The sequence below is a fragment of the Giraffa tippelskirchi genome, chromosome 12 (assembly GCF_054371585.1).
Source record: "Giraffa tippelskirchi isolate mGirTip1 chromosome 12, T2T-mGirTip1v1.2.pri, whole genome shotgun sequence".
NCBI lineage: Eukaryota > Metazoa > Chordata > Mammalia > Artiodactyla > Giraffidae > Giraffa > Giraffa tippelskirchi.
Window position 1 is genome coordinate 10956059 of NC_137286.1, and position 9648 is coordinate 10965706.

Consider the following 9648-nt stretch of genomic DNA (forward strand, 5'->3'; position numbering starts at 1 on the left):
TTTCCTGGTGGTCCAGTAGCTAAGACTCTGTGTTCCCAATGTAGGGTTCCATCCCTGGTCAGGGAACTAGATCCCACATGCCTCAACTGGAAAAAAAAAAAAGATTCCACGTGTCACAACTAAGATCCAGTGCAGCCAAATAAATAAATTTTTTTTTCAAAAAAAAAAAAAAAAAGAAAGAAAAATAAGTAAGGCAGATCTTAAGAATGGATATTCTATGCCATTTCAGGCAAATTGTTAAAACTCAAAGCCCAGCACTCATTAAATGGCAAGCATAAACAGACAAGATTCATTCCTCTTACAATTAGCTCCAGATCCGTGAATCAGTTTCAGAATACTATAGCCTTTCAGGCTCTTTGTCAGGCGACCGCACTGCAGTAGAGTCTCAAGAAGAAATCGATCCGTGAACAAAATGTCCATTTACCTGCAGCAGTCACTACAGCTCTGGTTGCACATGAACCCAGACACAAACAAGACCTACTTATCACAGTTTCTGGTTTGTTGCTAAGAAACCACAACTGCCTGGTATGCGTGTGACCACTCTGTTCTTGTGTCAACTCATTATGCCGACATAATTAGAGTGAACTTAGAATTGGAGAATGGGACGTGGGATTGTGTTTTTCATCACCTATACAGTTAGTCTATTATTGTCCAGAGGCCTAAAGAATATTTTCCAGAACCAGGTGGAAGAACAGAGAAGACAAGGAAGACTTGAGATCGTGTGAAGAGAAGGAGGAAGGAAATACGATTCTTCACCTGACAATCCACAAAGGCCTGCCAGCTGTGTGGTCCCCTTTCATTATCTTTTTTCCTCTTTCAAGTACTGTGCTGTCACACTGGGCAAGCATGGATGTCCAGGCCTGGGCGCCATGATGCAAGTGAACCAGAAGTGTGAGGAGCAATTTTCCCACAGTGATGATCCAAGTGAGCTATCAGGGAAGCCCAAAGTGATGATCATCATCCCCCTAAGCCACTCCCCTCGTAGAACAAAGACTAGTGTAAACATGGCTGCATCTTCTCCCCTGGGAGTGAGAGGGTCAGGGTAGCCCTGCCCCCAACAGCCAGCCTGTCCCAGATGGCTGAGCATCCTTCAACCTGTAGGTGGCTGCAGTTTCCCAGAATTCCACAGTCACACCAGAACCCAGAAGCACCTGACATGGTTTCTTTCTGAGCTTCAAAAGGATGTTCTATAAATCACTTCTCTCAGGAAAGCAGTCTCAAGACAATTCAAAATTATTCCTCCAGTCCCTTGGCTGGCTTTCAATCTCCTTACCCCATTTTACTGCACAGTCAATTTTTTAAGATCCAAGCAATGATGCATGGGAGATGGATAAGTTAGCAAACAGCTATTCAGGGTGGTGAGCAATGTGATCAAGGTAAACACACAGGGCTGTGGACCCCAAATAAGGGAACTATTCCTCAATGGGACGGGTGTGTGTATCAGAGAAGGGCCCCGAAAAAGTGACACCTGAGAACCCACAACTGTGGCTTCTCTACTTGAGGGCAGACTCTTGACCTCAGTCATTTTTGCATCTATCTTGTGCCTAGCACAGAGCCTCACATTTGGTGGGTATGTCATAACCATGGACTTAGACTGTCAGCTACTTAGACATCTCAGATGACCACTGACCGTCTTGGCCATTGGTCACATCTTTCTCTAGCTTGCTCATTCCTTGAGCCCTAGGGTAATTTCATTTATGTTTGCATAACTTTGATTGGAAGTTTTACAAAAAACGAACTCAAAGCCAGCTTCCAGCCTCTTAGCATGTCTTAGAAGAAGATCTCTTCCACTAAGGGTCTAAGTAGAGTCTGGCAGACCAGGCCCATGCTAGCCATCAAAGCCTGAGGCTCCTCGGAGTAGGCCCTCCTATTCAGCACCTGCCGAGGGTCCAGGCAGGTCTGGGGCAGGTGGCAGGGCTGGCACCCACCACCATCTCCGTTGTCCAACAACAGGGCTCTTCACACTGCTGTGTGGGCACGTGCGTGTGCTAAGTCGCTCAGCTGTGTCTGACTCTTTGCGACCCTATGGACTGTAGCCCACCAGGCTCCTCTGTGCATGGGATTCTCCAGGCAAGAATACTGGAGTAGGTTTCCATGCCTTCTTCCAGGGGATCTTCCTGATGCAGGGATCAAACCAGCATCTTTTATAACTCCTGCATTGGCAGGCGGGTTCTTTACCACTAGCGCCACCCGTGTGGGCATACACACTCTCATAGGTTTTGGTTGGGGACAGGTAGTTTTTCAGAAAAGTAATACAAGTATCAGTTAAACTCACTGTCAGAAAATGGAACAAAACAGAACACATCTAGGTCATGTGTTAGCTACATTTGAATGACAGCCTTTTAAAAAATATACCCAATTCTAGAGGGAAAACTTAGCCAAGGACTGTGCTTAAAAGCCACTTGTCATTACTTATTATTCTTACTAACTTCTATTGCTGTATTACATGCATTATTCCAAGTCCTATCCATGGGGGGAAACTGTGTACCTTGGAGTTTAATCTTCCCTAATCACTGCTTTCATGGTGTCACTTTTCCCTTCAAGAACTTGAACTAATGCCTAAGTCCCACTGAAGTCAGTCCAAAGTCTCGGCCCCCATATTCTCTATTGTGAAGTCCTTCCACACTTCAGCCCCTGCTCTCACCAGGACGATTGCCTCTGCTTGTGCTAGAAACCACCCTCCCTCCTGCCCTCCCACACTTAGTTACACTGTTCCCCCACCATGAAGACTCTCTGCCTTTTCTCCAGTAATGGTAATCTATCTTGTCCTTCAAAGCTCAGTTTATGCCTGCTTTCTTTCTAGAATGATCTCAGATAATTAAAAAAACAAAACAAAGCAAAATTTATTTGACTGTCTGGGGTCTTAGTTGCGGCACAGGGGACCTTTTGTTAGCACACACAGACTCTCTAGTTGTGGCTTGCAGGATTTCAGCTCCCTGTTGCTGTCATTGTTGTTGTTCAGTCTCCCAGTCGTGTCCGACTCTTTGGGACCCCATAGACAGCAGCACACCGGGCCTCCCTGTCCCTCACCATCTCCTGGAGTTTGCCCAAGTTCATGTTCATTGCATCAGGGATGCTGTCCAGCCATCTCATCCTCTGATGCCCTCTTCTCCTTAGTTCCCTGACCAGGGATCAAATCCACGTCCCCTCCATTGCAAGGCAGATTGTTAACCACTGGACCATGAGGGAAGTCCCAAACCCAGATATTCTCAGCTCTCCTCTTCTCCTCAATCTGGATACTCCCCTCATTTATGCACATGATCCTGTCAGTTTGCTACACTTCCATGTGTTTTGTGTTTCTGTTTCAGAGATAGATGGCAACATAGTCTAATTGGAAGCTCATTGGATTTGAAATTGAACCTCAGCTGTATCACCTATTAGCTGTGTGGCCTTGGGCAACTTACTCACCCTCTCTGGACCTAGTTTCCCCATCTGTTAAAAAAAGGACAATAATAACTACTTTGCCAGATCGTGGTGATTTTTAGAGGAAATGGGCATAAACGCATCTGGCACACAGGAAGCTTCATAATGATGGCTACTGTTGGCATCAATGATCTTCAAGACCTCCTTCTTCTGGCCTGGCCTTCTTGGAGGGTGTGATTAAAGAGAACTGGATGTCTGTGGTGGGGCAGGAAGGCAGTGACTTCTTCCTGATGCCAATCCTGCCTGAACATGCAAACCCTCCCACCTACTCCTCCCCTCGCTCCTGCCACACACAAAATGCCACTCCCCGTTGTTGGCCTGTGAGATAAATTGTGCGTTTTGATCCAGGAGTGTTTGCTCCTCTTTTGTGCCTTGATCTGGACATTTCAACATAAATATGTCCTCTTCAAGCTGCTCTACCCTGTGGGACCAGCTCTAATTCACCTCCTCCCTCATCCCTTCAATCAAAGTTGCCAGGAATGCCCCTGGATCCTCGTCTTGCTTTATGTGTCTTTGGCTCATTGCCCTGCAGGATCAAATGCGTTAATCTATGAGAAGCCCTTGAAATAGTTCCTGGTACAAAGCGAGCTCTAAGGAAGTCTTGGCAGTTCTTACTATTACACTGGTCCTCCATCACCGACTCTGCTGCATACAGTTAGTCCTTCTGTCCATGAGCCTCTCCAGACCCAGGCTCTGTCCATGGAGGCTGATGCCCAAGGATGCAGGACTTGGACCCTTGACTTTAGCTTCCCTATCGGCTCAGCTAATGAGGAACCCTGAGGAGTGGGAGGGGGAAGGGAAGGGAGTGTTGTCAGGAAATTGTTTTCTCCCAGCGCCTTCCCAGAGGCTACAAAAGGCCTCGCTGCACAGCTCTCTCCCTCTCCGTGTCCTGGTAACAGCTCCTCTCCAACAGTCCCCCACCAAGCCCTCTGATGTTATTAGTCCCTAAGTACTGCGTGGTTCCTTTATTAAATTCTTCTGAAATTACCCAAATTAACTATGTCATTTGTTTCTTGACAGTCCCCTATTTGAGACCCTGGTGGCTCAGATGGTAAAGAATCTGCCTGCAATGTGGGAGATCTGGGTTCGATCTCTGGGTTGGGAAGATCCCCTGGAGGAGGGCATGGCAACCCACTCCAGTATTCTTGTTTGGATAATCCCATGGACAGAGGAGCCTGGTGGGCTACAGTCCATGGGGTCGCAAAGAGTCAGACATGACTGAGCAACTAAGCACATTTTCTAAATCTTGTGTACCTTACACTGTTTGGTTTAGTAGAATAACACAGGTTGGTCAAGCTCCCTGAGGCTCTTCTGAACTTTATTTTAAAAGATGATTTGAAGAAAAAAAAAAAAAAAACATATATATACACAAAGATCATTATGAGGATAAGCTTAAGAATTGACACTCATTTTAAAGATTTAACCTTGAGACTCCCTGAAAGTATGTCAGGAATCCATGCGATTTGAAGTTTCCTAGAGAACGTTGTACTTTTGAGGGTGGCTGAGGAGATGCCGAGGAGACACTCAGTGAAGACCATAACTGGGGCACGTGTCCTGGTGGCCAAGTCCTTGGGACGGGGTATCTTCTGTCCCCTCCTCAGAGCCACAGCGCCCCTCAGAGAACAAAGGTGCCACCCTGGCCAACTGCACTGGCAAAGGAAGCGATGATCAACACCAAGGGGTCACTCTGGACAGCGGAGCCGGGGTGTGCCAGAGGGAGCCCCACGGTAGGCAGTCAGCCTGCCCTAGACCTTGACAAAGGCAATGGCAGGCCAGACTTGATTTATTTTTTAATAAATAAACAAAGTCTTCCTTGATAGCTCAGTTGGTAAAGAATCCACCCGAAGTGCAGGAGACCCCAATTTGATTCCTGGGTTGGGAAGATCCCCTGGAGAAGGGATAGGCTACCCACTCCAGTATTCTTGGGCTTCCCTGGTGGCTCAACTGGTAAAGAATCCAAGTGCAGTGTGGGAGACTTGGGTTCGATCCCTGGGTTGGGAAGATCCCCTGGAGAAGGGGATGGCTACCCACTCTAGTATTCTGGCCTGGAGAATTCCATGGACTATACAGTCCATGGGGTCACAAAGAGTTGGACAGGACTGAGCAATTTTCACTTTCAAAGACACAAAACATTTCTTGAACCTCATTGTTAGGTTGTTGTTTAGTCGCTAAGTCGTGTCCGACTCTTTTGCGACCCCATGGACTGCAGCCTGCCGGGCTCCTCTGTCCATGAGATTTTCCAGGCAAGAATATTGGAGTGGGTTGCCATTTCCTCCTCCAGGAGATCTTCCCAACCCAGGGAATGAATCCTTATCTCCTGCATTGGCAGGCAGATTCTTTACCGCTGAGCCACCTGGGAAGCACTGTTATAGGCGAGACTAATCGTCACCCCTCCTATCTTGTAGGAGAGGCTTGTGACCAGGCCACCCAGAAGAAAGACCTTAATTCCTAGAATCCTTTGCAGATGGGTGTGAGCAGAATTTCCACGTTCTGCCCTTAAGGAAAGGGGCATGATGATAGGAGGTTGTTCTCACTCAGCTCCACTCTGTGCAGCCTCGGGAACTTTGGCCTAAGATATTGCCTTCATCTGAGGATCTGAGTCGACTCCCCACTTATGTCTGCCTTCCGGTGGTTTCCAGGGGCTCGGCATGGGGTATGAAGGTCTCTGGAAAGAGATAGCAGGTGGGAATTTATTGGGGTGATGGATCTGTAGTGTATCTTCATTATGGTGGGGGTTACGTGAACCTATACATGTGTCAAAACTCATAGAATTACACACCAAAAGGGGGGAAAAGCCAATTTTACTGCATAACCAAAAGAATAAAATTAATACACACACGTACATATGTATATGTGTATGGTGGTTTAGTTGTTAAGTCGTGTCCACTTCTTTCGGATCCCATGTGCTAGCCCACCAGGCACCTCTGTCCATGAGATTTCCCAGGCAGGAATACTGAAGTGGGTTGCTACTTCCTTCTCCAGGGGATCTTCCTGACCCAGGGATCAAACCCTGGTTTCCTGCATTGCAGATGGATTCTTTTTTTTTTTTTTTTTTTCATAGCCAAATATATGATTTATTTTTGGAGAGGTATAATTAAAAGTGAGGTTTTTCCAATTAAGAGAAGAAATAACAATATGAGATCATACCCTGGTTACATGTTAATTATCACATTCTGTACAATGTGGATGTGCTCAACATGTATTTAATGATAATATGAGAATTTGAAATTAAAAAATTATAAACCACTTGCCAATATTGTAAATCCATAATGTTGAAATAAATACCTACAAGGGAATAAATTTTAAAAATGAAAGCCTCTGACAATGCTTGTGGATCATCCCAAATGTTACAGACAAGCAGAAGATCAAATTAATTGACACTACTGCTAGTTTCCACTTAATTTCTTCATAATATGGCTGTCTGGTGTAGCATTAGTGAAGATACTTCCTACAACCACATGGATACCCCAGAGACTGTGACGAATCACTTTACAGCAGCCAAGATCATCAACAGAGAATCCTAAATGTCGATAGCGTTCATCTGTCTCAAAAAGAGTGTTGTTTGTATATGGTCCAAAAAATGCCAAACCAGATGATGGGTCAATAAAGTCAGCCCAATAGCCTTCAGCTCGAAGGGCATAGCAAATTTCCTTAGCACCGGTGATGAACTTTTCTAAGAGCACTTCTCTTTCATTTTCTACCTCCTCACTCCAAACAGTCATATCATTCTTAGTTTTCTGTGTTACAGTCAGAATCATTAGTTTGTTGGTGGCTACTTCTGGAAACAGTGATTCAAAATCTCTTCGCAGCAACTCTGGACATGTTTGGATTGCACACTCTACTTTGGCACTTTCAAAGTAAGTTTCTGCACTGTTAATTTCTTGTTCAACAGGTGCATCATTACCCTGAAATTCATTCACATATTGTGCCATAACAAACTCATGTCTTTCACTTGATAAAGGTTCTGCTAGAACATCAGGTAAAGTTTTATGAACCTGGCTTTTCTTCTGTGATGCGGTCCCATTGAGGTGACAGTCAAAACCTATGTTCCCAGGAAGCTGGAATCTCTGATCCTGAGGTCCAAATGGTCCCATAGTTTCATCAGGCCAAACTGTTCGAGAGCAGATATCTGGAGGTGCAGTGGCCACATGAGACTCATCAGAACCTGAAGATCCTGCGGTTGAAAAGGCTCTGGGATTGACAACCCTTTTAACTAAAGAGCAAAATCCTGGGAGATAGGAAACCAGTCTGGCTCTGTTACAGAGCACATTGGCCATTTCTGGCGGAAAGGGCAGACGAAAATTATCTTCCCTTTTGCAAAGTTATTCCAGTCGCCGCCGCCACGGCCGCCTCCAGCAGTCCCAGGCCCGTACTCTTCCCGTCTTCAAAATGGCGGCTACGCAGATGGATTCTTTACTGACTGAGCCACCAGGGAAGCCCCTATACATGTGTATATATACACACATCTAGTGTTTAGTTGTGTGCCTGAAAAAGTGTTCAAGAACAGGTCTACTCTATTTGTGATCCATAGACCAGTTGCCCACAATTACTATTAGGGTCCATGGTGAGATGGAACCTCATGCTAGAGGATAATTCAACTACTTTGCTAAGTACATGTTTTAGGCTATTGCTGAGTTTTCTTTTTCACAAGAAGACTTTCCCGGTGGAGTTAATAGCGTGTTGATTTACTTTATGGTGCAAACTCCTTTTGTAGAAGCCGGTGGGCCCTTTGAGTAGCAGTGCTGTGGAAATTGTAGCTGTAATAATATTCATGTTATTTACATAAGAATGTTATAACAATGGTCACTGAAGGCAGAGACCACGACATTGATCTCTGGTGATTAGCACCAGGCATGGGACCTGGCTGGCAGACAGTAACGTCAAATCGGGTTTGTTGGAGGAGATGAGGACTTGTGCTAACAGTTCATCCACTCATTCGATTGACAAACTGAGGGGCCAACAAATAAACAGTCTAATGCAAGGCATATTGAAATGTCTCCTAAATAGTGGCCCAAGAAGGGTCCTGCACAAGGATTAAAAGGGGTGACAACCTGTTGGAATGTGTCTCTCCCCCAAGATCTTGCCTTTTTTTCATGTATACCCCCAGAACGAGTTCTTCTCTCCCAGTCTCTAAAGTCTGCTGCCCTGCTGGTTTTTTTAATAATTTATTTTTTAAAATAATTTATGTATTTTATTTTTTGGTTGCACTGGGTCTTCATTGTGGTGCATGGGCTTCTCATTGCGGTGCCTTCTCTTGTTGCAGAGCATGGGCTCTAGGCACATGGGCTTCAGTAGTTGTGGTCCATCAGCTTAGTTACTCCATAGAATGTGGAATCGTCCTGGACCAGGGATTGAACCCACTCACTCAGTTGATGAACTGAGTCCCCTGCATTAGCAGGTTGATTCTTATTCACTGTCTGACCAGGGCTTCCCAGGTGGTGCTAGTGGTAAAAAACCTGCCTGCCAATGCAGGAGACATAAGAGACATGGATTCGATCCCTGGGTTGGGAAGATGCCCTGGAGAGGGACATGGCAGCCCATTCCAGTATTCTTGCCTGGCGAATCCCATGGACAGAGGAGCCTGGTGGGCTACAGTCCATGGGGTTGCAAAGAATCAGAAATGACTAAAGCCACTTAGCACATACCACCAGGGAAGTCCTGTCACATGTTTTAATCCAGGTCCCTTGTCCTGCTTAAGAAAAGTCACAGAAAAGTCACACAAGAGGATTCCCTGGTGGTCCAATGGTTAGGACTCTGCACTTTCACTGCAGGGGGCATAGGTTTATCCCTGGTTGGGGAATTCAAATTCTGTAAGCCTTGCTGCTGCTGCTGCTGCTGCTGCTAAGTCGCTTCAGTCGTGTCCGACTCTGTATGACCCCATAGATGGCAGCCCACCAGGCTCCCCAGTCCCTGGGATTCTGCAAGCAAGAACACTGGAGTGGGTTGCTCCAATGCATCAAACTGAAAGGTGAAAGTGAAGTTGCTCAGTCGTGTCCGACCCTTAGCGACCCCATGGACTGCAACCTAACAGGCTCCTCCATCCATGAGATTTGCCAGGCAAGAGTACTGGAATGGGGTGCCATTGCCTTGTGGTGCAGCAAAAAAAAAAAGTCACAGAAGATCTGGTCCATGAAAAGGCAAAGAGGTGAAACAGAGGAAAATACTTGAGACTAAAACTGAGAATCACTCTGGTCCCCCTGCACTCTCCACAACCAGCAGAATGAT

At 45.9% G+C, this 9648-nt stretch overlaps 1 pseudogene; it reads right to left on the reverse strand.

The window, feature by feature from the left end:
• Positions 1–6496: 6496 nt before the first annotated feature.
• On the reverse strand, positions 6497–7809 carry LOC145530605 (methylmalonic aciduria and homocystinuria type D homolog, mitochondrial pseudogene; annotated as a pseudogene).
• Positions 7810–9648: the final 1839 nt, after the last annotated feature.